The sequence below is a fragment of the Lissotriton helveticus genome, chromosome 1_2 (assembly GCF_964261635.1).
Source record: "Lissotriton helveticus chromosome 1_2, aLisHel1.1, whole genome shotgun sequence".
NCBI lineage: Eukaryota > Metazoa > Chordata > Amphibia > Caudata > Salamandridae > Lissotriton > Lissotriton helveticus.
In genome coordinates this window covers 376736494-376746493 of record NC_136058.1, presented here as the reverse complement: position 1 = coordinate 376746493, position 10000 = coordinate 376736494, and the positions used below count along the sequence as shown (strand labels likewise).

Here is a 10000-nt window from a genome sequence, read left to right as displayed (position 1 = left end):
AAGTCTAACATAACACATCTGATGGGCAAGGCACACGCCTTACTGGCTGGTAGCACACCTACAGAGGAGCAGGGAGCTATGCTAAGCAGGCAACAGAAAAGTCATGTATGTGTCTCATACACTGGGACCGGTAGTAATACTGGCTCTAAGACCATTAGACAGTAGTCTATTCATCATTACGTCCAACAATAACAAGACACTAAGCAAATGAGAAATGCTGTATGGCATAAAGACGCATTATATAACACAAGCTCCAGGCAGGCACACAATTATCAAGATATATATTGAGTCTCAGGAAGTGTGCTACAGTTATTAACCTCTGTGGTGCAAATGGTTAGCGCGTTCGGTTGTTAACAGAAAGGTTGGTGGTTCAAGCCCACCCAGGGAAGTATCCTTTTTGCCGGCATGAAACACTTTAATGAAACACAGATACGTACCTCTGCTCTCTCCTGCTTAAGACCCTTTATCTGAACATTTCAATCCTCTGCGTTCTCTCTGCACCTGCAGTCAATTTCATAATTAGGATAGAAAACAAAAGGCCTAGCCCTGTAATACAACTGTAGGCATATGAGGAAGGGAAAATAAGTCAAAAGGCCATCAGCATTTGTTGATCTGGCTTGAAGGCTGTAAGTGTAAGTACCTTGTGGCGCAACGGTAGCGCGTCTGACTCCAGATCAGAAGGTTGCGTGGTCAAATCACGTCGGGGTTACTGCTTACCATTTTATTCCCCACTGAGTTCATATATTTCCTTTCGAAAACAAAGTCAAAGGAACGCAGCCTTGCATTGGCCGGGAATCAAACCCGAGCCTCCCGCGTGGCAGGCGAGAATTCTACCACTGAACCACCAATGCTTCACATGGGGAGTTCACAGGCATAGCTCTGTCCAAGACAGTGATCAGGTGCACACACTTAAATTGTACACATATGAACAAAGTGTGCGCAGCAGACATGACAACGCCAAAGTTTCACATGATGATGGCTTATATAAGACAAGCTCCAGGCAGGCACATACATATCAAGATATATATTGAGTCTAAGGAAAGATGCTGTAGTCACTCGTCTCTGTGGCGCAATCGGTTAGCGCGTTCGGCTGTTAACCGAAAGGTTCGTGGTTCAAGCCCACCCAGGGACGTATTATTTTGCCTGAATGAAACACTTGAATGGAAAACAGATACATACCTTTGCTCTCTCTTGCTGGACACCCTTTCCCTGAATATTTCAATTCTCTGCGTTCTCTCGGCACCTGCAGTCAATTTCATAATTAGGATAGAAAACAAAAGGTCAAGCTCTGTAATACAACTGTAGGCATATGAGGAGGGGAAAATAAGTCAAAAGGCCCACAGCATTTGTTGATCTGGCTCCGAAAGCTGTAAGTGTAAGGACCTCGTGGCGCAACGGTAGCGCGTCTGACTCCAGATCAGAAGGTTGCGTGTTCAAATCACGTCGGGGTCACTGCTTACCATTTTATTCCCCACTGAGGTCATATATTTCCTTTCGAAAACAAAGTCAAAAGAAAGCAGTCTCGCATTGGCCGGGAATCGAACCCGGGCCTCCCGCGTGGCAGGCGAGAATTCTACCACTGAACCACCAATGCTTCACATGGGTTGTTCACAGGCAGAGCTCTGCCCAAGACAGTGATCAGGTGCACACACTTAAATTGTACACATATGAACAAAGTGTGCGCAGCAGACATGATAACGCCAACGTTTCACATGAAGATGGCAAGAATCAGATGCAGGAGACTATAACTATGAATGTCTTTGCATTTGCTGAGGTCACTGGCTTGGGACTAGAGTTGTGTTTATCAGGGCATGATGGCAGGCTGCTCCCGACAAAAGTGGTTCACAGAATGCACCCGCCAGATCACCAGCACTATTGTGTTTCAGATTATCTCACTGAACTCTCCTCCTGGAAAATCCTTCCCACTGGCTTTCCCAGATTCTGTGTCCTCCCCTAAATGCTGGGGTGAAACGGGCAGAGTTCTGCGCCCTGCGTCCCTTTACGCGTCCCTAACGCGCTCCCAACGCGGCCTACAGCCCTGGTCGGGCACAGCCCTGGTCGGGCTTAGATCACTGGAGCCTTTTGTGACCAAGAACTCCGGAAGCCTAGGGTCAGGCCTGTTGCACAGGCATATTGTGCCTTGCCAATCCGGGATTGTTGTGTTTCAGGGCCTAGCCATCAATACTCCTGGGATTTCTTTCCCTGAGAACCCTCTTGTCCCTGTCCTCCCACAAGCCCCAGCTTTTATGTAAAATAAAGTGTGCACCATGGGCCTTCCCCTATTTGCTCTCTCCCCAATCTCTTTCTCCAAAGCTGAGCTCTGAAGGTAAATGTATCTATCTGAGTGAGGGGCTAGGGAGGGCCTTTCCCAGCAGTCTTACAAGTCAAGAGTTCAGAGAAAGCACCTGCTATGGGAGGGAGACTTTGCTCACAGAGAAGTCAAGTCTAACATAACACATCTGATGGGCAAGGCACACGCCTTACTGGCTGGTAGCACACCTACAGAGGAGCAGGGAGCTATGCTAAGCAGGCAACAGAAAAGTCATGTATGTGTCTCATACACTGGGACCGGTAGTAATACTGGCTCTAAGACCATTAGACAGTAGTCTATTCATCATTACGTCCAACAATAACAAGACACTAAGCAAATGAGAAATGCTGTATGGCATAAAGACGCATTATATAACACAAGCTCCAGGCAGGCACACAATTATCAAGATATATATTGAGTCTCAGGAACTGTGCTACAGTTATTAACCTCTGTGGTGCAAATGGTTAGCGCGTTCGGTTGTTAACAGAAAGGTTGGTGGTTCAAGCCCACCCAGGGAAGTATCCTTTTTGCCGGCATGAAACACTTTAATGAAACACAGATACGTACCTCTGCTCTCTCCTGCTTAAGACCCTTTATCTGAACATTTCAATCCTCTGCGTTCTCTCTGCACCTGCAGTCAATTTCATAATTAGGATAGAAAACAAAAGGCCTAGCCCTGTAATACAACTGTAGGCATATGAGGAAGGGAAAATAAGTCAAAAGGCCATCAGCATTTGTTGATCTGGCTTGAAGGCTGTAAGTGTAAGGACCTTGTGGCGCAACGGTAGCGCGTCTGACTCCAGATCAGAAGGTTGCGTGGTCAAATCACGTCGGGGTCACTGCTTACCATTTTATTCCCCACTGAGTTCATATATTTCCTTTCGAAAACAAAGTCAAAGGAACGCAGCCTTGCATTGGCCGGGAATCGAACCCGGGCCTCCCGCGTGGCAGGCGAGAATTCTACCACTGAACCACCAATGCTTCACATGGGGAGTTCACAGGCATAGCTCTGTCCAAGACAGTGATCAGGTGCACACACTTAAATTGTACACATATGAACAAAGTGTGCGCAGCAGACATGACAACGCCAAAGTTTCACATGATGATGGCTTATATAAGACAAGCTCCAGGCAGGCACATACATATCAAGATATATATTGAGTCTAAGGAAAGATGCTGTAGTCACTCGTCTCTGTGGCGCAATTGGTTAGCGCGTTCGGCTGTTAACCGAAAGGTTGGTGGTTCAAGCCCACCCAGGGACGTATTATTTTGCCTGAATGAAACACTTGAATGGAAAACAGATACATACCTTTGCTCTCTCTTGCTGGACACCCTTTCCCTGAATATTTCAATTCTCTGCGTTCTCTCGGCACCTGCAGTCAATTTCATAATTAGGATAGAAAACAAAAGGTCAAGCTCTGTAATACAACTGTAGGCATATGAGGAGGGGAAAATAAGTCAAAAGGCCCACAGCATTTGTTGATCTGGCTCCGAAAGCTGTAAGTGTAAGGACCTCGTGGCGCAACGGTAGCGCATCTGACTCCAGATCAGAAGGTTGCGTGTTCAAATCACGTCGGGGTCACTGCTTACCATTTTATTCCCCACTGAGGTCATATATTTCCTTTCGAAAACAAAGTCAAAAGAAAGCAGTCTTGCATTGGCCGGGAATCGAACCCGGGCCTCCCGCGTGGCAGGCGAGAATTCTACCACTGAACCACCAATGCTTCACATGGGTTGTTCACAGGCAGAGCTCTGCCCAAGACAGTGATCAGGTGCACACACTTAAATTGTACACATATGAACCAAGTGTGCGCAGCAGACATGATAACGCCAACGTTTCACATGAAGATGGCAAGAATCAGATGCAGGAGACTATAACTATGAATGTCTTTGCATTTGCTGAGGTCACTGGCTTGGGACTAGAGTTGTGTTTATCAGGGCATGATGGCAGGCTGCTCCCGACAAAAGTGGTTCACAGAATGCACCCGCCAGATCACCAGCACTATTGTGTTTCAGATTATCTCACTGAACTCTCCTCCTGGAAAATCCTTCCCACTGGCTTTCCCAGATTCTGTGTCCTCCCCTAAATGCTGGGGTGAAACGGGCAGAGTTCTGCGCCCTGCGTCCCTAACGCGCTCCCAACGCGGCCTACAGCCCTGGTCGGGCACAGCCCTGGTCGGGCTTAGATCACTGGAGCCTTTTGTGACCAAGAACTCCGGAAGCCTAGGGTCAGGCCTGTTGCACAGGCATATTGTGCCTTGCCAATCCGGGATTGTTGTGTTTCAGGGCCTAGCCATCAATACTCCTGGGATTTCTTTCCCTGAGAACCCTCTTGTCCCTGTCCTCCCACAAGCCCCAGCTTTTATGTAAAATAAAGTGTGCACCATGGGCCTTCCCCTATTTGCTCTCTCCCCAATCTCTTTCTCCAAAGCTGAGCTCTGAAGGTAAATGTATCTATCTGAGTGAGGGGCTAGGGAGGGCCTTTCCCAGCAGTCTTACAAGTCAAGAGTTCAGAGAAAGCACCTGCTATGGGAGGGAGACTTTGCTCACAGAGAAGTCAAGTCTAACATAACACATCTGATGGGCAAGGCACACGCCTTACTGGCTGGTAGCACACCTACAGAGGAGCAGGGAGCTATGCTAAGCAGGCAACAGAAAAGTCATGTATGTGTCTCATACACTGGGACCGGTAGTAATACTGGCTCTAAGACCATTAGACAGTAGTCTATTCATCATTACGTCCAACAATAACAAGACACTAAGCAAATGAGAAATGCTGTATGGCATAAAGACGCATTATATAACACAAGCTCCAGGCAGGCACACAATTATCAAGATATATATTGAGTCTCAGGAACTGTGCTACAGTTATTAACCTCTGTGGTGCAAATGGTTAGCGCGTTCGGTTGTTAACAGAAAGGTTGGTGGTTCAAGCCCACCCAGGGAAGTATCCTTTTTGCCGGCATGAAACACTTTAATGAAACACAGATACGTACCTCTGCTCTCTCCTGCTTAAGACCCTTTATCTGAACATTTCAATCCTCTGCGTTCTCTCTGCACCTGCAGTCAATTTCATAATTAGGATAGAAAACAAAAGGCCTAGCCCTGTAATACAACTGTAGGCATATGAGGAAGGGAAAATAAGTCAAAAGGCCATCAGCATTTGTTGATCTGGCTTGAAGGCTGTAAGTGTAAGGACCTTGTGGCGCAACGGTAGCGCGTCTGACTCCAGATCAGAAGGTTGCGTGGTCAAATCACGTCGGGGTCACTGCTTACCATTTTATTCCCCACTGAGTTCATATATTTCCTTTCGAAAACAAAGTCAAAGGAACGCAGCCTTGCATTGGCCGGGAATCGAACCCGGGCCTCCCGCGTGGCAGGCGAGAATTCTACCACTGAACCACCAATGCTTCACATGGGGAGTTCACAGGCATAGCTCTGTCCAAGACAGTGATCAGGTGCACACACTTAAATTGTACACATGTGAACAAAGTGTGCGCAGCAGACATGACAACGCCAAAGTTTCACATGATGATGGCTTATATAAGACAAGCTCCAGGCAGGCACATACATATCAAGATATATATTGAGTCTAAGGAAAGATGCTGTAGTCACTCGTCTCTGTGGCGCAATTGGTTAGCGCGTTCGGCTGTTAACCGAAAGGTTGGTGGTTCAAGCCCACCCAGGGACGTATTATTTTGCCTGAATGAAACACTTGAATGGAAAACAGATACATACCTTTGCTCTCTCCTGCTGGACACCCTTTCCCTGAATATTTCAATTCTCTGCGTTCTCTCGGCACCTGCAGTCAATTTCATAATTAGGATAGAAAACAAAAGGTCAAGTTCTGTAATACAACTGTAGGCATATGAGGAGGGGAAAATAAGTCAAAAGGCCCACAGCATTTGTTGATCTGGCTCCGAAAGCTGTAAGTGTAAGGACCTCGTGGCGCAACGGTAGTGCGTCTGACTCCAGATCAGAAGGTTGCGTGTTCAAATCACGTCGGGGTCACTGCTTACCATTTTATTCCCCACTGAGGTCATATATTTCCTTTCGAAAACAAAGTCAAAAGAAAGCAGTCTTGCATTGGCTGGGAATCGAACCCGGGCCTCCCGCGTGGCAGGCGAGAATTCTACCACTGAACCACCAATGCTTCACATGGGTTGTTCACAGGCAGAGCTCTGCCCAAGACAGTGATCAGGTGCACACACTTAAATTGTACACATATGAACAAAGTGTGCGCCGCAGACATGATAACGCCAACGTTTCACATGAAGATGGCAAGAATCAGATGCAGGAGACTATAACTATGAATGTCTTTGCATTTGCTGAGGTCACTGGCTTGGGACTAGAGTTGTGTTTATCAGGGCATGATGGCAGGCTGCTCCCGACAAAAGTGGTTCACAGAATGCACCCGCCAGATCACCAGCACTATTGTGTTTCAGATTATCTCACTGAACTCTCCTCCTGGAAAATCCTTCCCACTGGCTTTCCCAGATTCTGTGTCCTCCCCTAAATGCTGGGGTGAAACGGGCAGAGTTCTGCGCCCTGCGTCCCTTTACGCGTCCCTAACGCGCTCCCAACGTGGCCTACAGCCCTGGTCGGGCACAGCCCTGGTCGGGCTTAGATCACTGGAGCCTTTTGTGACCAAGAACTCCGGAAGCCTAGGGTCAGGCCTGTTGCACAGGCATATTGTGCCTTGCCAATCCGGGATTGTTGTGTTTCAGGGCCTAGCCATCAATACTCCTGGGATTTCTTTCCCTGAGAACCCTCTTGTCCCTGTCCTCCCACAAGCCCCAGCTTTTATGTAAAATAAAGTGTGCACCATGGGCCTTCCCCTATTTGCTCTCTCCCCAATCTCTTTCTCCAAAGCTGAGCTCTGAAGGTAAATGTATCTATCTGAGTGAGGGGCTAGGGAGGGCCTTTCCCAGCAGTCTTACAAGTCAAGAGTTCAGAGAAAGCACCTGCTATGGGAGGGAGACTTTGCTCACAGAGAAGTCAAGTCTAACATAACACATCTGATGGGCAAGGCACACGCCTTACTGGCTGGTAGCACACCTACAGAGGAGCAGGGAGCTATGCTAAGCAGGCAACAGAAAAGTCATGTATGTGTCTCATACACTGGGACCGGTAGTAATACTGGCTCTAAGACCATTAGACAGTAGTCTATTCATCATTACGTCCAACAATAACAAGACACTAAGCAAATGAGAAATGCTGTATGGCATAAAGACGCATTATATAACACAAGCTCCAGGCAGGCACACAATTATCAAGATATATATTGAGTCTCAGGAACTGTGCTACAGTTATTAACCTCTGTGGTGCAAATGGTTAGCGCGTTCGGTTGTTAACAGAAAGGTTGGTGGTTCAAGCCCACCCAGGGAAGTATCCTTTTTGCCGGCATGAAACACTTTAATGAAACACAGATACGTACCTCTGCTCTCTCCTGCTTAAGACCCTTTATCTGAACATTTCAATCCTCTGCGTTCTCTCTGCACCTGCAGTCAATTTCATAATTAGGATAGAAAACAAAAGGCCTAGCCCTGTAATACAACTGTAGGCATATGAGGAAGGGAAAATAAGTCAAAAGGCCATCAGCATTTGTTGATCTGGCTTGAAGGCTGTAAGTGTAAGGACCTTGTGGCGCAACGGTAGCGCGTCTGACTCCAGATCAGAAGGTTGCGTGGTCAAATCACGTCGGGGTCACTGCTTACCATTTTATTCCCCACTGAGTTCATATATTTCCTTTCGAAAACAAAGTCAAAGGAACGCATCCTTGCATTGGCCGGGAATCGAACCTGGGCCTCCCGCGTGGCAGGCGAGAATTCTACCACTGAACCACCAATGCTTCACATGGGGAGTTCACAGGCATAGCTCTGTCCAAGACAGTGATCAGGTGCACACACTTAAATTGTACACATATGAACAAAGTGTGCGCAGCAGACATGACAACGCCAAAGTTTCACATGATGATGGCTTATATAAGACAAGCTCCAGGCAGGCACATACATATCAAGATATATATTGAGTCTAAGGAAAGATGCTGTAGTCACTCGTCTCTGTAGCGCAATCGGTTAGCGCGTTCGGCTGTTAACCGAAAGGTTGGTGGTTCAAGCCCACCCAGGGACGTATTATTTTGCCTGAATGAAACACTTGAATGGAAAACAGATACATACCTTTGCTCTCTCCTGCTGGACACCCTTTCCCTGAATATTTCAATTCTCTGCGTTCTCTCGGCACCTGCAGTCAATTTCATAATTAGGATAGAAAACAAAAGGTCAAGCTCTGTAATACAACTGTAGGCATATGAGGAGGGGAAAATAAGTCAAAAGGCCCACAGCATTTGTTGATCTGGCTCCGAAAGCTGTAAGTGTAAGGACCTCGTGGCGCAACGGTAGCGCGTCTGACTCCAGATCAGAAGGTTGCGTGTTCAAATCACGTCGGGGTCACTGCTTACCATTTTATTCCCCACTGAGGTCATATATTTCCTTTCGAAAACAAAGTCAAAAGAAAGCAGTCTTGCATTGGCTGGGAATCGAACCCGGGCCTCCCGCGTGGCAGGCGAGAATTCTACCACTGAACCACCAATGCTTCACATGGGTTGTTCACAGGCAGAGCTCTGCCCAAGACAGTGATCAGGTGCACACACTTAAATTGTACACATATGAACAAAGTGTGCGCAGCAGACATGATAACGCCAACGTTTCACATGAAGATGGCAAGAATCAGATGCAGGAGACTATAACTATGAATGTCTTTGCATTTGCTGAGGTCACTGGCTTGGGACTAGAGTTGTGTTTAGCAGGGCATGATGGCAGGCTGCTCCCGACAAAAGTGGTTCACAGAATGCACCCGCCAGATCACCAGCACTATTGTGTTTCAGATTATCTCACTGAACTCTCCTCCTGGAAAATCCTTCCCACTGGCTTTCCCAGATTCTGTGTCCTCCCCTAAATGCTGGGGTGAAACGGGCAGAGTTCTGCGCCCTGCGTCCCTTTACGCGTCCCTAACGCGCTCCCAACGCGGCCTACAGCCCTGGTCGGGCATAGCCCTGGTCGGGCTTAGATCACTGGAGCCTTTTGTGACCAAGAACTCCGGAAGCCTAGGGTCAGGCCTGTTGCACAGGCATATTGTGCCTTGCCAATCCGGGATTGTTGTGTTTCAGGGCCTAGCCATCAATACTCCTGGGATTTCTTTCCCTGAGAACCCTCTTGTCCCTGTCCTCCCACAAGCCCCAGCTTTTATGTAAAATAAAGTGTGCACCATGGGCCTTCCCCTATTTGCTCTCTCCCCAATCTCTTTCTCCAAAGCTGAGCTCTGAAGGTAAATGTATCTATCTGAGTGAGGGGCTAGGGAGGGCCTTTCCCAGCAGTCTTACAAGTCAAGAGTTCAGAGAAAGCACCTGCTATGGGAGGGAGACTTTGCTCACAGAGAAGTCAAGTCTAACATAACACATCTGATGGGCAAGGCACACGCCTTACTGGCTGGTAGCACACCTACAGAGGAGCAGGGAGCTATGCTAAGCAGGCAACAGAAAAGTCATGTATGTGTCTCATACACTGGGACCGGTAGTAATACTGGCTCTAAGACCATTAGACAGTAGTCTATTCATCATTACGTCCAACAATAACAAGACACTAAGCAAATGAGAAATGCTGTATGGCATAAAGACGCATTATATAACAC

The 10000-nt window shown here is 47.5% G+C and overlaps 15 non-coding genes across 15 annotated transcripts; 11 read left to right on the top strand and 4 right to left on the bottom strand.

Annotated features, from left to right (window-relative positions):
* Positions 1-1058: 1058 nt before the first annotated feature.
* Positions 1059-1132, top strand: TRNAN-GUU (transfer RNA asparagine (anticodon GUU)). The gene has a single exon. It is a non-coding gene; the product is annotated as a tRNA-Asn (tRNA).
* Positions 1133-1380: 248 nt separating this feature from the next.
* Positions 1381-1452, top strand: TRNAW-CCA (transfer RNA tryptophan (anticodon CCA)). Its single transcript has one exon. It is a non-coding gene; the product is annotated as a tRNA-Trp (tRNA).
* Positions 1453-1523: 71 nt separating this feature from the next.
* TRNAG-GCC (transfer RNA glycine (anticodon GCC)) lies at positions 1524-1594 on the bottom strand. The gene has a single exon. It is a non-coding gene; the product is annotated as a tRNA-Gly (tRNA).
* A 1484-nt stretch (positions 1595-3078) lies between these two features.
* On the top strand, positions 3079-3150 carry TRNAW-CCA (transfer RNA tryptophan (anticodon CCA)). Its single transcript has one exon. It is a non-coding gene; the product is annotated as a tRNA-Trp (tRNA).
* Positions 3151-3221: 71 nt separating this feature from the next.
* TRNAG-GCC (transfer RNA glycine (anticodon GCC)) lies at positions 3222-3292 on the bottom strand. Its single transcript has one exon. It is a non-coding gene; the product is annotated as a tRNA-Gly (tRNA).
* Positions 3293-3499: 207 nt separating this feature from the next.
* Positions 3500-3573, top strand: TRNAN-GUU (transfer RNA asparagine (anticodon GUU)). The gene has a single exon. It is a non-coding gene; the product is annotated as a tRNA-Asn (tRNA).
* Positions 3574-3821: 248 nt separating this feature from the next.
* TRNAW-CCA (transfer RNA tryptophan (anticodon CCA)) lies at positions 3822-3893 on the top strand. Its single transcript has one exon. It is a non-coding gene; the product is annotated as a tRNA-Trp (tRNA).
* Positions 3894-3964: 71 nt separating this feature from the next.
* TRNAG-GCC (transfer RNA glycine (anticodon GCC)) lies at positions 3965-4035 on the bottom strand. Its single transcript has one exon. It is a non-coding gene; the product is annotated as a tRNA-Gly (tRNA).
* A 1472-nt stretch (positions 4036-5507) lies between these two features.
* Positions 5508-5579, top strand: TRNAW-CCA (transfer RNA tryptophan (anticodon CCA)). Its single transcript has one exon. It is a non-coding gene; the product is annotated as a tRNA-Trp (tRNA).
* Positions 5580-5650: 71 nt separating this feature from the next.
* Positions 5651-5721, bottom strand: TRNAG-GCC (transfer RNA glycine (anticodon GCC)). The gene has a single exon. It is a non-coding gene; the product is annotated as a tRNA-Gly (tRNA).
* A 207-nt stretch (positions 5722-5928) lies between these two features.
* On the top strand, positions 5929-6002 carry TRNAN-GUU (transfer RNA asparagine (anticodon GUU)). Its single transcript has one exon. It is a non-coding gene; the product is annotated as a tRNA-Asn (tRNA).
* Positions 6003-6250: 248 nt separating this feature from the next.
* On the top strand, positions 6251-6322 carry TRNAW-CCA (transfer RNA tryptophan (anticodon CCA)). The gene has a single exon. It is a non-coding gene; the product is annotated as a tRNA-Trp (tRNA).
* A 1626-nt stretch (positions 6323-7948) lies between these two features.
* Positions 7949-8020, top strand: TRNAW-CCA (transfer RNA tryptophan (anticodon CCA)). Its single transcript has one exon. It is a non-coding gene; the product is annotated as a tRNA-Trp (tRNA).
* Positions 8021-8369: 349 nt separating this feature from the next.
* TRNAN-GUU (transfer RNA asparagine (anticodon GUU)) lies at positions 8370-8443 on the top strand. The gene has a single exon. It is a non-coding gene; the product is annotated as a tRNA-Asn (tRNA).
* Positions 8444-8691: 248 nt separating this feature from the next.
* TRNAW-CCA (transfer RNA tryptophan (anticodon CCA)) lies at positions 8692-8763 on the top strand. The gene has a single exon. It is a non-coding gene; the product is annotated as a tRNA-Trp (tRNA).
* Positions 8764-10000: the final 1237 nt, after the last annotated feature.